Raw genomic sequence first — 18,858 nt, 5'->3', positions numbered from 1 at the left:
AGTATGTCAAGAGGACATCTCCTGATCAGTTGCTTGTATCTTTCCCAGGCTTCATAGAGGGATTCACCTTCTTTTTGTCTGAAAGTTTGAACTTCCACTCTAATCTTGCTCATCCTTTGAGGAGGAAAGAACTTAACCAGAAAAGCATTAACTAGCTTTTCCCAAGAGTCAAGACTCTCTCTAGGTTGGGCATTCAACCAGAACTTAGCTCTGTCTCTTAAGGCAAAGGGAAAGAGCATCAGCTTGTAGACTTCATGATTAACTCCATTAGTCTTTACAGTATCACAGATCTGTAAGAATTCTGCTAAGAATTGATGTGGATCTTCTAGTGGAAGTCCATAGAATTTACAGTTCTGCTGCAGAAGAGAGACTAACTGAGGTTTAAGCTCAAAATTGCTAGCTCCAACGGCAGGTACAGCAATGCTTCTGCCATAAAAGTTAGAGGTAGGCATGGTGAAGTCACCAAGGACTTTTCTAGACTCCTCTTGTGGTTCGGACATGTCCTCCAGTTCTTATTCAAAACTTTCTGAAAGGTCTCTTCTGGAGTGTTGTGCTCTAGCTTGATGTAGGCGCCTCCTCAGAGTCTTCTCAGGTTCAAGATCAAGAGTCAAGAGGGGTTATTTATCCCTGTTCCTGGTCATAACAAGAAGAAAAGAAAAAAGAAGGAAAAGAAAGAAGAAGGAAAAGAAAGAGACTTCCAATAGACAAGAAGCTCCTCCTTAAAGTCAAAAGTAAAGAAAGAAGAAGAAGATAAAAAATAAAAATAAAAATAAATAAAAGAAGTAGAAAAAATACCTTGAAAATAGTAGATAAGAGTAAATAAAAGAAGATAGAAAAAAAGAGAACATGGAAGATGAAAAGAAAATCACAAGAAAGCTTTTTGTGCCACTTGGACAATAGAGCTTCCAATGAGATGTGAAGAGAAAAGAAGAAGATAAAGAAGTTGAGGTAGAACAAGAGAAGGAAGTAGAGCTCGAATACATAGAGATGAGAAGAGAAGAAGTATAAATAGAAAAAAGTAAATAAGAGTTAAAATATTTTTGTTTTTATTTTATTTATTTAATTAATTAGTTTTTGAAAATTATGGTTAATAATTTAAAAATATTTTAAAATTTAAATGTTGATTTCAAAAAATAGAAGAGAAGAGAGAGAGATTTTCGAAATTTAAGAGAGAAGATAGTTAGTTAGGTGGTTTTGAAAAATAAGAGAGAGAGAAGAATAAATTGCAGGAAATTAAATATGAATGGGGGTGATGAACATCAAAGTAAATTACAGAATATAGAGAGTGGGAAGATAAGAATGGGGAAGCTCATTAGGTTCAGGAGATGTTGCATTCTTCAGATCAAGTTCATTCTCATCTCTTCCTCAATCCATACCACTCATTGATCTCTTGGCAATCTTAGGTGATTGAATTCCAATTTCTTGGCAATTCAATCTCTCTAAGCTTGAACAATTGCCCAATTCCTTGATCTAATTGCTCATGGGAAGAGATGAAGTGCGATCACTAATTATACCACATGTCTTTCTAGATCAAAGTATCGGGAGGATTATATGTCACTATATCCGTCCAACCCCCAATCTAGTCCAACATGAGAAAGCATTTCTAGCATGATTTCCTCATTCCTCTTTCAAGGCTCCGAGGAAATCCAAGTATGAACAATTTCTCTTCCGAGACAATTGCTCAATTGGATGAAGATCGAAAGCTTTCAAGCAAATCAAAGAGAATGAAAGGAAGAAGAATAACAAGAACTATGATTGGTCCATTAAATTACAACAGAGTTTCCTCCCCCAATGAAGTGGGGTTTAGTTGATCATAGCTCTGGGAATGGAAAATGGAAATGTAAATTGCATTGAAAGTAAAACTGAGTAAAAATTCTGGGTGTTTACAATCCTGGATCCCCCCAGGTCCCAATCTTTTTCTAGTTCAAAACTATCCCTATATATACTACTTCTCTGATCTTCAGTTGAGTCTGCAAGTATTTGGATGTGGGCCCTTGGCCTTAGTTGAAGCAATTAACTAACTCATTGGGCTTTGCTCAGCTTACTGGAGGAGTTTAAGTTGGGCAGTATTCACGTTAGTCTAGCCGTTAGTGTGAGTAACGTCATGTGTAAACTCCTGGCTCGAAGACGTTAGTGACACCAACGTGGTCACTAACGTTCCCAATCTTCCTTGAATCACGTTAACCCAGCCGTTAGTGGCACTAACGTGGCCACTAACGTGGCCTTTCCTACCCTTCAATTACGTTAATGGTGTTAACTTTACCATTAACATCCAAAACTTCACTTCCTCCACGTTAATGGCTCACGTTAGTGGCACTAACGTGAGCTTCCTTGGCCTTCGATCACGTTAATGGTGTTAACTTCACCATTAACGTCCCCAAACTCCATTTCTTCCATGTTAATGGCTCACGTTAGTGGCATTAACGTGGCCACTAACGTGGGCTTCCCTGGCCTTCGATCACGTTAATGGTGTTAACTTCACCATTAACGTCCCAAAACTCCATTTCTTCCACGTTAATGGCTCAGGTTAGTGGCATTAACGTGGGCTTCCCTGGCCTTCGATCACGTTAATGGTGTTAACTTCACCATTAACGTCCCAAGCTGCTCCCTTCTTCCACGTTAGTGCCCACGTTAATGGCACTAATGTCGCCACTAACGTGGCTCTTCTCTGCTTCTCCTTACCTGAAATCAATCAAATAGATTGCATCAAAGCCTTGCTCTAATCACAAGATAATGCATCATTCATTACATCATTTAATCCTTGCATTATTCTCATGAAAATGTTTAGAATTCACAATATTTGATTGAATCAAGATATGAATGCATACTCAACCAAATACTGCTTATTGCCTAGGAAAATGCATGAAACTATATTGAATTGGTCGAAATGTGATGGACGGGTAAAGTATAATATTTAGCAGTGTTTTATGGTGAGATGGACTAGGCTTTGATTTGGTTTGGTTGTAAATTTTGAAATTTTGAGCACTTAGTGAATTTTGATAAAAATAGATTTTTAGTGAACTTTGACGGATCATATCTTGAGCTGTAGTTTTTGAAATTGAACGATTTTTATATCAAATTAAAGATAATTTAAAACTCTTTAAAACGATATAGATTTTGGAGGAAACTAAATTTTGTAGAAAAAGATATGATCATTGGAAGTTTGTGTCAGAAATATAAATTTGGTGATGTTGCAGAATTTGTGATTTCCATTGATGCGTATGCACACTTGCAAATTTTCCCTTTGTGCGTGCACACAGAGCCTCATGCATACACACACTAGCAATTTTTCCAGCTCCAACTTGAAAATTTATCGAACACGTTGGTGTGCCAACTTGAAGTAACGATACACCAACGTTGGCACTATATTTTGCTAGTAACGTTGGTGAGCCAACTTTGGGCCACCAACGTTACTCTTCATGCTTGGCAACGTTGACGGGCAACGTTGGTGAGCCAACTTTGGCCACCAACGTTGCTTCCTTTCTTCATTGAGAACGTTGATGGGCAACATTGGTGAGCTAACTTGGGCCACCAACGTTGCTTCCTCTGCTTCTTCTCTGCCCTTCTTTTGCTTCTCTTTACCTATCATCAACCAAACAAATGAAAGTAATTATTAGAATTTAGAGCCGGTTCTAATATGTGAAATTCATTAATGGGGATTGTCATTATTAATGGGCTTAAAATATAGCAATCATGGCTTCTCGTAATGTTTAGTTACTACTCACCATGAAGAAATGAGGGTTTTTATATACCATCTCCAAATCCACCAAAAATTCCACTGGGCCCAAGGAAACCAGGCCCAGAAGGACCCCAGCTCGGTCTACCAGCCCTGAAGCCCAACCAGGGCCAGGACCCCATCCAGGGCCTCTAGGTCCGCCAGGGCCACCAAAACCAGGCCCTCCACCAGGACCCCCCGGCCCACCCGGTCCCATGGCTAGATGTCTCGTCTCTAACTCTCCATACACTAGAGCCCCAACAAAGCAAGTAGGTTGTATCTACAAAAGTTAGAGAGAAGGAAGAGGTGTAGTGAAACTATGAAGCTCTAACAAAGCTTCTTATGCAGTGCATCTTATATAGTGGCTATAAATCTCTAATTAACAAAGCTGCTTAAACTACTAGTCAGATCAATCATAGTTAGCTATGCAACTCACTGCAAAACTTTTCCAACTACCCTCACTAAAACAGCTATAAAGTAGTTTCCTTTTCTTGCAATTTTTGGGCAGTAATGGATTTTTTTCTTTTTTCTTTTTTTTTTCTTTTTTTTTCGCCATTTTTTTCTTTCTTGTATGCATATAATTTTTTTTCTTTTGCAACATACTTTTTTTTGCTTTTTGCCACTTTTTCTTGCTTCAAGAATCAATTTTTAGATTTTTTAGATTATTAATAATATTTTTCCTTTTTCCTTTACTTTTTATTAAGTTTTCATGGATTTTTGTGTTAAATTAACATTTTTGGATTCTACTTTGAGTTTTTGTATTTTTGTGTAATTTTAGATATTTTCTGGCTGAAATTGAGAAGTTAGAGCAAAAGTTAGCAAAAGTCTGATTTAGAGACAGAGAAAGCACTGCAGATGCTATCCGAATCTGACCTCCTTACACTCGGAAGAGCTTTTCTGGAGCTATAGAAGTCCAAATGGAGCATTCTCAATGGCTGTGGAAAGCTGATATCTAGAACTTTCCAGCAACATATAATAGTCCATACTTTACTTCAGATTAGAAGGCCCAAAACTGGCGTCCAATGCCAGCCTTCTGCCCCATTTCAGGCGTCCAGCGCCCAAGGAGAAGAGACCAGCGTCCAAACGCCCAAAGAGGACTCCCTAGCCAACGTTCAATTCCCTAGAGGCCTCTTAGCACGTGGATCTCATCAAAGCTCAGCCCAAAGACTCACCAAGTGGGCCCCAGAAGTGAATTTTAGCACTAAAAAGACTGTTTTACCCTTCCTATGTAATCCTTAGTCATTAGTTTAGTATTTAAGGGATATTTTACATAATCATAGGAACCTTTACACCAAATATTTTCGTTGATCATTGTATTTTCTATCAGTATGAGTTTCTAAACCTCCTAGGTTGAGGGGAGGAGCTCTGTTGAGTTCTATGAATTAATAAAAGTATTACTGTTTCTCTTCAATCCGTGTTTGATTTAACTCTAAGATGTATTTTCGTTCTTTAACATGATGAACGGGATGATCCGTGACAATCATCTTCGTTCTTCATACTAAGACCGCGTGCCTGACAACCACCCGTGTTCTTCTTGGGTTTGTGTGAATACTTCAGTGGAAAGCATTGAATCGCCAGCTTGACTATACATCTCTTAGACAGCCAATCCACGATTTCGTTGGGGACTTCTCGAGACACCAGTTCAGCCGAAGTATGGGGAGATTAGGATCTCTGTGGTAGAGGGTAGAATCCAAAGGCGGAGCATCCTCTGATTTGGAAGATTCGACCTTGTCTGTGGCATTTTGAGTAGGATCACCAAAGAGAATGGACTGCAGAAACTTCACCCTCAATCAGAATGGATCCACACTAACCCTGGGTTTAGATCTGGAGGAGTATTGGCAGCTGCTCAAACTAGCGTCAATCACATACAGCCTGCCATAGAAGAAATCATTCACAATTGAAGAAGACAATAAGACCAGAGTTAATCCAGAAGGACAAAGCAACTCCAAGCCTTAACCATCCAAGATTTAAGATTATCATTGTAAACATATCAACCTAGTTCAGATCTCACAAATCCAACAACTTTTCTATCTGCCTGACTAAGACCTGTAAGGTAACCATAGCTTGCTTCAAATCACAATCCTCGTGGGATCGACCCTGAATCGCTCAGGTATTACTTGGACGACCCAGTACACTTGTTGATTCAGTTGTACGAAGCGTGGGGATTCGTGCACCACCTGCACTGCTCCACCAAAAACCACGAGTTTCACAATATGAATTTGGCAAATATTTTTTAGTTTGATAGACTCGAAATCTTAGTCTGATTTGTCTTTTTTTTTTTTCAGGTTTGAGAGGTCAGCCCACAAATTGGCCCATTTGACACCTCTACCACAAGGTAGTAAAACTTTTTGTACTTTCTTTATACTAAATTACTAACCTTAAAAGTTTTATAAAATTGGTTTTTCATTTGTACAAAAAAATAAAATAAAATAACTTGAATTTGGCTTCTCTAAAGTTATTCACTTATTTTAGAGAAAAAGTGAATTAATATAAACCATTAATAATATAAATAGTGCTTATCATCTTAAATAAATAAATAATAAATAAATACATTAAAGAGAATCAAAACATCAACTATTAAAAAAATAAAAATAAAAAATGCGCCATTTTGCAAGGATTGGACGTACAGTTAGATTTTTGCAAAACTAAAATAAGTGTATAATAATAAAATTTTTATTGAGTGAAAAATGATAGAGAAGATCATATAGATATTGAGTACGGTGTCGCCGAATAAGAAAGACACAGTGGTTACAGAAGAGATGATAGAGTCACCAAGTAAAACGAATATGCTAGTTCCATCCATGGATACTACGATGATAGTGTCCCCAATAGAGACGAGCATTATGTTGTCCCTTGCTATGATAGGATTGCCAAGCAAGCCAAACATAGAGGTGTTGCTTCTTGGAACCAAAAACGTAAATTTATCTGACAAAACGAATGAGTTAATGATCATAATGTTACCACCTTGAAAAAGTATTTTTTTACTAAATAAATTCAAATTTCATTGTAATATATTTGATAAAATTTTGCTTAATATATTATTTTTTGTGATATTTGCAGAAGATTTTCAATTAGTTTCTGAAAACATGAAAAAAACTCAAATTGCATAATATAGTTCTATATTAATCACTTATTCTAGGTATGTTTTTTTTTTCAAATATATATGTTTATAGTATCATGGTGTTGTACTTTTAATCTCTTTTCTACATAATTTGGTACTCTTAATTTAGTCCTCATAATTTTTACATAATTTAGTACTCTTTCTTTTGTATGTTTATCATAATTATATTTGGAATTTTGTTATTTATTTTGGTCAAGCCAATTGTAACAGAAAAAAATACCAAAATTAGACATAAAATTTGACATAGTAGTAGAAGCTAAAGAATTCTAAAGAAATTATGGTGAAATGATGGGTTTTGATATTCTACAATAGTATGTCAATAATTGCAAGGTGCATAATTCTGTGAATAGTTTTAGATTTATTTGTGCAAAGGAAGGCGAACGAAGACCAGATAAATGAGATTATTTAACAAAATATCCTTGCACCGAGACTAAAACAAATTGCCAAGAATATCACTCAAGTTTGCTCGAGATATAAAAAAAAATGTGATTTGTGCCCTTGAGTTAAATCAAAATCATATTTTGCGAATTTCAAAAACCAGTCATATGATGTTATCACAAAGAAAGATTTCAAAAATACAAGCATTGCAAATGGATTTAAGAGATGAAGTTGGCACAAGACCAAAGAAAACACATAAACTAACTAGTTTACAAGCTCTTAGTAAAGATGTTCTTGGATATACCAAATAAGATCAAAAGAACTATCTTCGAACCAAAGAAAAGCGAGACTTGGCCTATGGTGAAGCAGGTAGTTTATTAAAGCTTTGATCGACAGCTGCTTGATAATCCTTTATTTCAATATACTATACAGTTAGATAATGAGGAGAAAATAACAAATATTTGGCTGATGCAAAAATGATTATTGATTATGTTATCTTTGGTGATGTAATCACATTTAACATTACATATTGCACAAACAAAGAAAAGAGACCATTGGGTGTTTTTTGTGGATCCAATCATTATCGAGAAATAGTAATATTTGGAGATGCTCTTTTGTATGTTGAATAAAAAAAAATCTTTCATGTAGATATTTAAATTATTTTTGAAAGCTCATACAAAAAAGGCCTAAAACTATTTTCACTAATCAATATCCTGCTATAACAAATGCTTTGGTAAAAAAAATGCATAATGCTATTAGACATTTAGGGAATAAGTTGAAAGATACGTTTTGTATCTTGAAAGATTTCAAAGCTTGCATATATAATTTTGAATACCAATTTCAATTTCAAGAGGCATGGGGTGCGTTGCTTCAGAAATACAAAGTGAAAGATAATACTTGGTTAAAGGGTATTTGTAAAGTGAAAAAAAATGAGATCATTACTATATGAAGATGTATACTACTGAAAAATAAAAGTTCTAATAGTAACTTAAAAGATTTTGTGCGGTCAAATTTAGACATAATATATTTTTTCAAACAATTTGAGCAAGTTGTTAGTGCCAAGTGATATAAGGAGCAATAAGTTGAATACAATGCAAGGCAAGGCAAAAACTTCCTCGACTTAAAGATGATTCACTCATCATTATTAAAGTATGTTGTACAAATATATACTTCTATTGCATTTGATTTACTTTAAAATGAGTTTGATTAGAGTTATGCTACTTATATTATTTTTTGTAAAGAAAATAATTAAATTTGTGAATATCAAGTTGTCATTTTTAAGAAAGATGGAGAATACACCATGTCTAGCAATGTGAAAGATATGTCAATTACTTGTAGTTGTGAAGTATTTGAAACAATGGGATTCTTATGTTGTCATAGTTTGAAATCTTAGATGTAAAATAAATTCTGAATCAATACATTATAAAGAGATAGACCAGAGAAGTAAGAGAAATGGTTGTTCATGACATAGATGAAAAATTGTTCAAAGTGATACTAGGGTGGATACCACAGGAAGATATAAGAATATATGCTCTAATTCAATCACATTAGCTGCTCAATCATCAGATTTTGAAGTAACATCTAAGTTTGTTGAGCGAATTATAGATGAAGCATATAAAAAGGTAAATTCTTTTTGTAGACGCAATCAAGATAATGATGTTTTAAATATTTTGAATGCAAAAGAAACTTTTGTTCAAATGGAGACACATTAGAAAGACTACTTAAAAATGTGAAAGACTTGAAAAAAAAAAAAGAGAAAGGCAAAAAAGGACTAAAAAATTGGGTTAAAAAACAACTAAACAAAAAAATGGCATTATCAAAGAAACATTTCACCCAAAATTGTCAGGTCCTAATATTTTTTATTCTTTACTATCATTTTTTATAGCTGGTTTAAAACTTATGAAGTTCTTTTGTATTATTACTTTTCTTATAATAATATTTATATTGCAAGTTAAAATTCCTGCTTAAATAAAGCTGATTTGCCATTTTATTCATGCTAAAAGATTATTAGTCAATCATGGAGTCAAGTTACAACACTAAATTTAGATAACTAATTGAAGAGATGAAATATTATTTGTTTAAATTGTGCAACTTTATTTTTCTTTTTAGATTTATAATGAATGACTTCATAGATTTTGTATTTTTTTTTGTTTAGTTTATAGATTTTAACTATTTGTCATATTCTTATCATAATATATTTTTTATAACCTTGAGTCATATCTATCGTTCTGCATCAATATAATGAGAATAACAAATATGAACTACTTAGACTAGGATTAGCAAGCCACACATTCAAAATTAAACCACAACATTAGGCACCAAACAAGCATCATAAACACATACGATCACATAAAAAATTATAATAAATCAAGTAAATTTATATCATTATGAACTTATTATAGATCCATTAAACCAACATAGCATCATTAGTTACTCCAAACATTCTTTAATTTGCTTCAATGATATTCTTATTTCAAGTAATAACAAAAAAAAAATTAAGTATATTTACATAAAAGAGATTGAGTATATTTACATGAGTGTTCTTTTTCCTTAAATATTAAAAAAATATATATTTCTTGACTCATTTCAAATTAATTTGGTTCGTCTTATTTTCTATTCACCAAAACTTTCCAAAAAAAAATGTTAAGGATTCAAAAAAATTTAAAAAAACGTTGATTGTCACAATTAATTTCTTCTGATTAGAGAAATAATTTTTTAATTAGGTCTTAATTGTTTAAAAAATTGTAGTTGAGCCCGTGGTATAGAATTAGAAATTTTATAAGAACATGATCAAATTAAATAAATTAAAATATAATATAATAAAAAATAATAAAATATAATTTATAATATATATGTCAAATTAATTATTACATTATATAAAAGTCAATATTAAACAATATATTTTAAGATTTTAGTACATTTAAATTTGTTTGCCAAGCTTTATAAAATTTTAAAGCAATCTTCTTTTTAATATATATGATCGTATAATAATCTACCAAAAATCATATTTTATCTACTATCAAAACTTTATTTAAATATTCTTCATAACTAAATAAGTTCATTCAGTTATTGCTATTATCAAAGAAAGAGAGAAAATTTTAAATCTTTCTTCGTGGAGAACCTATATATATAAAAATATGAAAGAATGAAATTTATTAAAAAAAATTACATTTTTATTATGTTTGGACCATTTTAATCTTTATATAGACTAGTTAATTATTTTTAACTTATATTTATTATAAATTTGTTACATATTCATAGATAATACACTTATACTATTTTATTTTATTTAATTTTTTAAACACTACTTGATATTGTTATATTGCACTACATATTATACATATTGAATTATTTACCTATAATTTTTTTATGATTAATATATTAACATATAATTAATCAATGATAAACATATATTATATAAAAAATAAATTTAAAAAAAATAGAAAGGGGGAGGAGGGAGCATGGCCACCTTAGGTCTCCTTGGTTCCACCACTGATAGAGCCTCTATATTAGAAAAAAACCCTTCAGAAGCAACTTTTGGCTTTAATAATTCATTATTAGCCCTTTCTTTGATTAGCGCGACCTAAGAATGGCAATTAATATCAAATTTCCAAGCATATGTATGTACATGAGTGGCAAATCTTATCACAAAGATTGGATTTTGTTGTCAAATTCCTACCAACAGACATGCAGGGACAACCTTGTGACAGTGATATAAACACTTTATACATTTATATATTTCTAGTAAAATTACAGTTATCTCGGTTTACTTTCTTTGAATTGTATAATAACTATACAAAAAACTATATTCCATATAATTGCAAACAAGACAATAAGCAACGTAAAATCAAGAAATTCATAGGTCCATTTATCATAAAAATTTAAACTAATAAATAAAAATGTATAAATAATTATATATGTTAGACGTTCTTTCACATAAAAAAAAATTTGTTATTCTATTTGCATGAATTTGTGTAAGTTTTTTATTCTTTTTTTTTATTTTATTCTGTTGAAATGATTCTTTTTTAAAAAGTCAATAATAATGATCGAACTCTAATTTTTTAATTATAAAATCTCAAATATATTTATTATGAAATTATTTATATAAAAAAATTTAGAAGTATATAAATAGTTATATATTTTGTGCAGGTTACAGCTTAGAATTAATAATTATCTTTCTTAGTGTAGGCATAGCAAAAATTTTTGGCGGGACGGGTATCCGTGGGGATTTATCTGCTGAGAGACAGGTATGGGGGCTGATTTCTACCCGCAAGGACGGAGAATGGCGTCTCGTATAATAAACAGGGCGGGAGCGAGAGTAGAGATCCCGCCCTGTAGAGACTCATTTAACCCCCATTTATATGAAAAGACTAAAATACCCAATATATGAGACATTGAAGAATGAAAAAGAACCCTAACTGTCAAAAATTCAAAACTTCAGTGCTTCACTGTTTCAGAGAGTCTCTTCTCCTCTCCTCTCCTCGTCAAACCCTCAGTCTCTCCTCTCCTAAACACCGCCGATTGCCACCTCCCACCCCCTCGGTCCTTTAGCACCACCTCCCACTCCCCGAGTGGCTCAGTCGCTCACCGCACCTCTCAAGCTCACCGTCACGCTCACCTCGTCTTCTTCTCCTCGTTGCATCTTCACCGTTCGTCCGCCAAATCGCCAGTCTTCGCTAGTCTACCCCTCTTCTCCGTCGGGTAAGTCAACTTTGTGAGTTAGGTTGATGTGATTCTGATTTCTGAATTTCTGAATCTGATTTCTAATTATATTTCTGAGTTAGGTTGATGTGATTCTGATTTCTAAATTTCTAATTCTGATTTCTAATTTACATTTCTGAGTTAGGTTGATGTGATTTTAATTTCTGATTCTGATTTATATTTCTGAGTTAGTTTTGGGTTAATCTGGAGTTAGGTTAATGAGATTCTAATTCTAATTTCTAATTTAATTATAATTTATATTTCTGAGTTAGGTTGATGTGATTCTGATTTTTGAATTTCTGATTCTGATTTTTAATTTATATTTCTAAGCTAGGTTGATGTGATTCTGATTTCTTATTTATATTTCTGAGTCAATTTTGGGTTAATCTGGAGTTACACTACAAGAAAAAATACCTATGGCCACGCTTTTATGAGGGTGGCGATTGAGGAGAGATTTGGCCACGTTTTTTTTGCTACGCTTCAAAAGCATGGTGAAAAGGGTTAATGGCCACGCTTTTATGAGGGTCGCAATTGATTAGAGATTTGACCACGTTTTTTTTCTACACTTAAAAAGCGTAGCCATAGAGAGAAACAGGCACGCGTTTAAAGCGTGGCGACAGAGTTTCATTATTGTGTCATTTTAAAAACGTAGCTGTTTCCTAAGTCTTTTGGCATGTTTTAAAATCGTGGCCAAAAGGCTCCACAAAAAAAAGGTTTCAATGAAGTCCTTCGAAAGGACCTTGAGTTACACAATTGGCACACCCTCTCTCTTCAAAACTTCATCTTTCTCTATCTTCATGGTGCACTGGCCCTATCCCGTTTCTCCCTCCTTTAAAGAACCTAAACCCTAACTCGTTCAGATATGGTAGTGGTGAACCCTCTCTTCATTGTCCCTCACCTTAAACACTGACGATTAACCCTCTCTTCAGCACTCCAAAGAACATTGAAGAACCCTAGCACTCCGCGAAGAACCACAGCACTCCGCGAAGAACATCGCCGATGCTCCCAATCCCTCCGTCGATGCTCCCTCCGCCGCCGCTCCCTTCCGTCGCTGCAAACCCCTAACACCTTTCTATTTTTCGCTGCGCTATCAAGCCAGCAGGTAAAAGCGTCTTCATCCCCTGCGCCATCGCGTCGAGCCCTTTCGCCCTCCATCATCGAGCCCCGTCCAGCCGTCGTCGTCCAGCACCTCTCCCTTTCTGGCAGCCACCGCGTGTTCCTCCACTCCTCCCTCTACTCTGCCACTTTCTGTCTGCATCATCAAGAATGGAGCCTCTGACTCAGGTTGGTTCTTGATTTTTTTTTGTTTGATTTTTCACTGCTTTTATTTGTTTTTCTGTTCTGTTCTTGAGTTAATTCTGGTCTGTTCCTGAGTATTTCAGTTCTTGATTTTTGTTATGATTTTTAATTTGTTCTTGATTTTTGATTGGCATATTTTTTGCAGTTCTCTAGTATTCTCTTGGTTGAAATTCTTGGTTTTGATTTGAATGTTTGGTTCTTATTTCTTGTAGTGGGAACTCAAAGTACTATTTTATAAATTAAGAGAGTAATTCCAGTGTAAACCGGATTCAGGCTGTTTCGTGAAATTTTAACCTACTTTTTGAGCACTGAAACTTTAACTTTGGTTTTGGGTTGGCAGCTTGTTATGTTGTCCAAAGAACGAGGCTTGTGGCAATTTAGCTCTCAAGTCTGTCTTTGTCTTGTGGGTATTGGTTCATAAAGCTTTCTAATGTCCCTTTTCCAGTGTTTTCTTCTTTACTTTCTTCCAATTTTGCTACTGCTTAAGGAAATTGGATTTTGGTCAAATGTCCACTTTTATCTATATGTAGTAGTGTACACTGTTTGTTGTTCATGGTTACTTTGGTTAATTTTCTTTTAGCTAATTTGTTTTCTTTTTTTGGGGCCAGCTTTACGAGTATCAATATAATATGGGGCTTCTCTTGATTGAGAAAAAAAGAGTGGAGCTCTAAGTATAATGAGCTGAATCAAGATTTGGCAGAAGTGAAGGATGCTCTTGAAAGAGAAAAATCTGCTCATTTAATTGTCATCTCTGAGGCAAAGAAGTGGGAAGAGCATCTGAGGAAGGCCTTGGGTGTTGAGAAAGAATGTGTGCTTGATGTAAGATTTTTTTTTATTATTATATAAATACTTGTATTAGTGTTAATTCTTCTTTTTCAAAATAAAAAAATCAGGATTCTTATATTAAAACTTATTTGTGGAAACCATGATTATTCTTTTCTTATTTTAATAATTAACAATTAACAATTACTGCTTGCTAATATGTAAACCTTTTTGCATCAACAGCTAGAGAAGGTTGTAAGAAAAATGCGCTCAGAGCATGCAAATATTAAATTTTTTGCAGAGTCAAAGTTGGCGGAAGCAAATGCTTTGGTTGCTAGCATTGAAGAGAAATCTTTAGAAGTGGAAGCCAAGTTGCGCTCTGTTAATGCCAAACTTGCAGAAATAAGCATAAAGAGTTCAGAGATTGACAAAAAATCACACGATCTTGAGTCTCAAAAAGCATTACTTCGAAGGGATTGCTTATCTCTGATTGCAGAGTACTCCTGATAACTCTAAACTATTTGTTCTTAAAAGGTTTTACTATTTTCTTATTGTAATATGTAGCTGTACTTCTTGTGTATAATGCATTATGATATGATTTGCAGCAGGCAAGAAGCACATGAGAGTACTTTATCAAAGCAGGGAGATGACTTGCGAGAATGGGAAAGAAATTGCAGGAGGGGGAAGAGAGGCTAGCCAAAGGTCAATAGATTTAAAAATATGTCATCCTCCTTTGGTATTTCAGTTCTCTAGCCATAATTCTCATTGTGCTCAATAGATTTAAATGTGAGTGTCATCCTCCTTTAGTATTTTTCGCTTTCCTATACATTGGTAGGTAGCATCCTGTATCCATGAAATTGTTGAATGCTTTACACATATATCAAGCAGAATAGTTACATGTAATGTCTCCATTCAGAGCATGTAATTGGGTTAACCTTACTGAGTGTCATTTTCCATCTGTAGCAAAGATTAGAACAAAGCTGAACCAAATTGCAGTTAAATTTCTTTGTTTTATTTGCTTACAAAAAGGAGCAATGTATGGTTTGGTTTGGATTTTGAGTATAAAACTAGGCCATATAAATGCAGCAATTAAGCAGATTCAGTTTTAGTTTATTTAACCAAAAATTTGGTGACACTAAATTCAGTTTCTTTATTTATTTTGACTTGCAGTATTAACTATTTAAGCTTTTTTCTCATTTTTTGTCTTTAATTAAGAACTTGTCGAGTTTATTTAATTCTAGTTTTGATTATAATTTCTGTGGCAAGGGAGAAAGGCAAAGGTGAATTCAGTTTTAGACTTGTACGTTTTACCCTATGAAAAGTACTGAAACGAGAGAATTAACGAGTGTACTTTACAATGATGAAGGATGGATATGTATATGGATAGATCCTTTCAAGTTTCAATAATTAAGATAGAAAGGAAACTGAAATGTTTCTAGGTATGGGAATGTGTTCAAGACGAGCATATTGGGAAGCAGTGTGATAGTGTCGACGGAGGTGAAGGTCTTAATTTTCGAAAATTCTCTTCCTCTTCTCTCTCGTCTATTTTCGAAATTTAATAATTAAATTTAATTTCTAAATTCTTTTTAATTAATTAATTTTAATTATTGTTTATCCTCTCTACTTCTATGTCTTCTTCTACTCCTTCTATCTTCCTCCTTCTTCATCTTCTACTTTTCTTAATCATGAACTCAAGTGGGAATGAAGAGTTCAAGAGAACTCTGGAATTTTATATAAATCCCTCTGCTGACTTCTATGAAAGAAGTATCAGCATACCTCACATCAGAGCTAGTAGCTTTGAAGTGAACCCTCAACTTATTGCACTAGCTAGTATTATGGGCTTCCTCAAGAGGAACCTACAGAATTTCTGGCAGATTTCTTAAAGATTGCTGACACAGTACACAGTGAGAGAGTAGACCAAGATGTCTACAGATTATTACTTTTTTCTTTTGCAGTAAAGGACCAAGCAAAAAGGTGGTTGGATAACCAGCCTAAAGCTAGTTTAAAAACTTGGAAACAGTTAGTGGACAAGTTTTTTAAACCAATACTTTCCCCCAAGAAAGGTGACCTAGCTGAGACTGGACATCCAAGGTTTTAAACAAGAAGATGGTGAATCTCTTTATGATGCCTGGGAGAGGTATAAGAGGATGTTAAGAAAATGTCCCACTGAAATGTTTCCAGAATGGGTATAGTTAGAGATCTTCTATTATGGGCTTTCAGACATGGCTAGAATGTCCTTGGACCACTCTGCTGGTGGTTCCATGCACATGAGAAAGACTAATGGAGAGGCTCGAGAGCTTATTGAGACAGTTGCTACTAATCAACATCTATCATCTTCTGAGACCTCTATAAAAGGAGAGGTTAAGGCAGTAGTTGCAGAACCTAACCCTCTAGAGTAGAATGGCTCATTGACTCAGCAACTGCAAGCCCTTGCCCAGCAAATGCTAGAACTGCAAGAGGCTCTGCGAGAAACTCGGGCTTCTAACAGAAATGTAGAAGCCCAATTGAGTCAAATAAGGAAGCAGTTATCTAAACAGATAATAAATGAATGCCAGGCTATCCAACTGAGGAGTGGGAAAACCTTAAGCACCCAACCTCGGTACAATAAAAATGAAAAGCCCATTGAAGATACACAGGTCTCTGCACAAAATGACTCTGGGCATTTAAACACCCAGAGAGACATCCCTCTTGGCGTTGAACGACAGGAAAGGGCAGAGACTGGGAGTTCAAATGCCCAAAAAGATATATCTCTTGGCGTTGAACGCCAGGAAAGGGTAGAGGTTGGGCGTTCAAACGCCCAGGGGGCAGCAGCATGGGCGTTGAACGCCCAAGCAAGGGAGGTCAGCCATTCACTGATAACAACCCTCTTAAGTAAGCTAGTAACTCCCATTCCAGCATACAAGGCATTCGGCCTTCATCAACCAAGGTTGATGATTATAAGGCTAAGATGCCATTTCCTCAGAAACTCTGTCAAGAGGAAAGGGATAAATAGTTTACCGCTTTGCGGAGTATCTCAGAACATTGGAGATAAAGATCCCTTTTGCAGAGGCTCTTGAACATATACCTTCTTATGCAAAGTTCATGAAAGACATTCTAAGTCATAAGAAGGATTGGAAAGAGACACAAACAGTCCTCCTCACTGAGGAATGCAGTGCAATCATTCAGAACAACTTACCAGAGAAGCTTAAAGACCCTGGAAGCTTTACGATACTATGCACTCTAGGTGATGCTTGTACAAGGAAAGCTCTATGTGACCTTGGAGCAAGCATCAACCTAATACCTGCTTCACTAATAAAGAAGCTTAGTTTGACTGATGAAGTCAAACCAATCCGCATGTGCCTTCAACTTGCTGATGGTTCTATTAAAATCCCATTGGGAGTAGTTGAAGACATGATTGTCAGGGTTAGACCTTTTGTCTTTCCTACTGACTTTGTGATATTGGACATAGAGGGGCACAAGAGTGTATCCCTTATCCTAGGAAGACCTTTCCTAGTTACAAGACAGACCCTCATTGATGTTGAAAACGGGGAAGTAACCCTAAGAGTCAATGAGAAAAAGTTCGTGCTAAATGTTGTCAAAGCTATGCAGCACCCAGACATTCCTAAGGAATGTATGAGCTCTGTCTCTAAATCAGACTTCTGCTCCAGCTCCTCAATTTCAGCCAGAAATTACATGAAATTGTACAAAAATACAAAAACTCATAGTAGAACAAAAAATATGAATTTAACACTAAAACCTATAAAAACTTATTAAAAACTAAACAAAATATATTAAAGACTATATGAAAACTATGCCAAAAAGCGTATAAAATATCCGCTCATCAAGAGGATATGCACCTCAAGGTGAAGGAGGCTTGATGCCTAGGCATCTTAGGCTAGTTTCACAAGCCTTTTTCATTAGTTTTTATTTGGTTTTCATGCATTTCTTAGGCAATAAGTAACATTTGGATGAGAATTGTATGCATGCCTTGATTCAATCAAACATTGTTAATTATGTGCATTTTCATGAGATTTATGCAAGAATTGTTTGATGATATGAATGATGCAATATCTTGTGACTATGGCAAGACTTTGATGCATTGTTTGGTTGATGATAGGTGAGGAGAAGCAGAAGAAGGGTAAGGAAGAAGTAGAGAAGGCAACATTGGTGGCCTAGTTTAGCTCACCAACATTGCCACAAACATTGTCCAAGGAAAAGGAAGCAACGTTGGTGGCCAAGTTGGTGCCACCAACGTTACTTCAAACGTTGCTTAAAGAGGAAGAGTGAGCAACATTGGTGGCCCTAGTTTGGCTCACCAACGTTGCCACAAACGTTCCAAGGAAGAGAGTGAGCAACGTTGGTGGCCTAAGATGGCTCACCAATGTTGCCCACCAATATCCCAAGCCTCACAAGCAATGTTGGTGGCCAAAATTGGTTCACCAACATTGCTGGCAACGTTACTTGCAAAGAAAAGGGTGCCCAACGTTGGTGGGAATGTTGGTGAACCAACGTTACTACCAATGTCTTCGATAATTTCAAGAGGAATGCATTGGAAAAATTTGCTGTGACACGCACGCGTGGACGACACGTACGCGTGAGAATGAAAAATTGACACTCCACGCACACGCGTGGGTGACGCGCATGCGTGACCAGGCCAACATTGGTGTGCAAACGTTATCACAAACGTTGCTCACCAACGTCTTCGATAAAATCTTTGAAAAAATTTGATGTGACGCGTATGCGTGAATGACTCGTACGTGTGAAAATAGAAAAATAGCGAGTCACGCGCACGCGTGACTAAGCGAACGTTGGTGCCACCAACGTTGAGCCCGACATTAGTGGCAACGCCCAAAGCTAGAAAATATATTTACAGGAGAAGCTGAGATGCCAGATGCAATAAGGA

At 35.2% G+C, this 18,858-nt stretch overlaps 1 non-coding gene across 1 annotated transcript; it reads left to right on the top strand.

Annotated features, from left to right (window-relative positions):
* Positions 1–107, top strand: LOC112738913 (small nucleolar RNA R71). Its single transcript, XR_003169861.1, has one exon. It is a non-coding gene; the product is annotated as a small nucleolar RNA R71 (small nucleolar RNA).
* Positions 108–18,858: the final 18,751 nt, after the last annotated feature.

Source organism: Arachis hypogaea, chromosome 13 (assembly GCF_003086295.3).
Source record: "Arachis hypogaea cultivar Tifrunner chromosome 13, arahy.Tifrunner.gnm2.J5K5, whole genome shotgun sequence".
NCBI lineage: Eukaryota > Viridiplantae > Streptophyta > Magnoliopsida > Fabales > Fabaceae > Arachis > Arachis hypogaea.
This window is presented reverse-complemented; position numbering and strand designations above follow the sequence as displayed.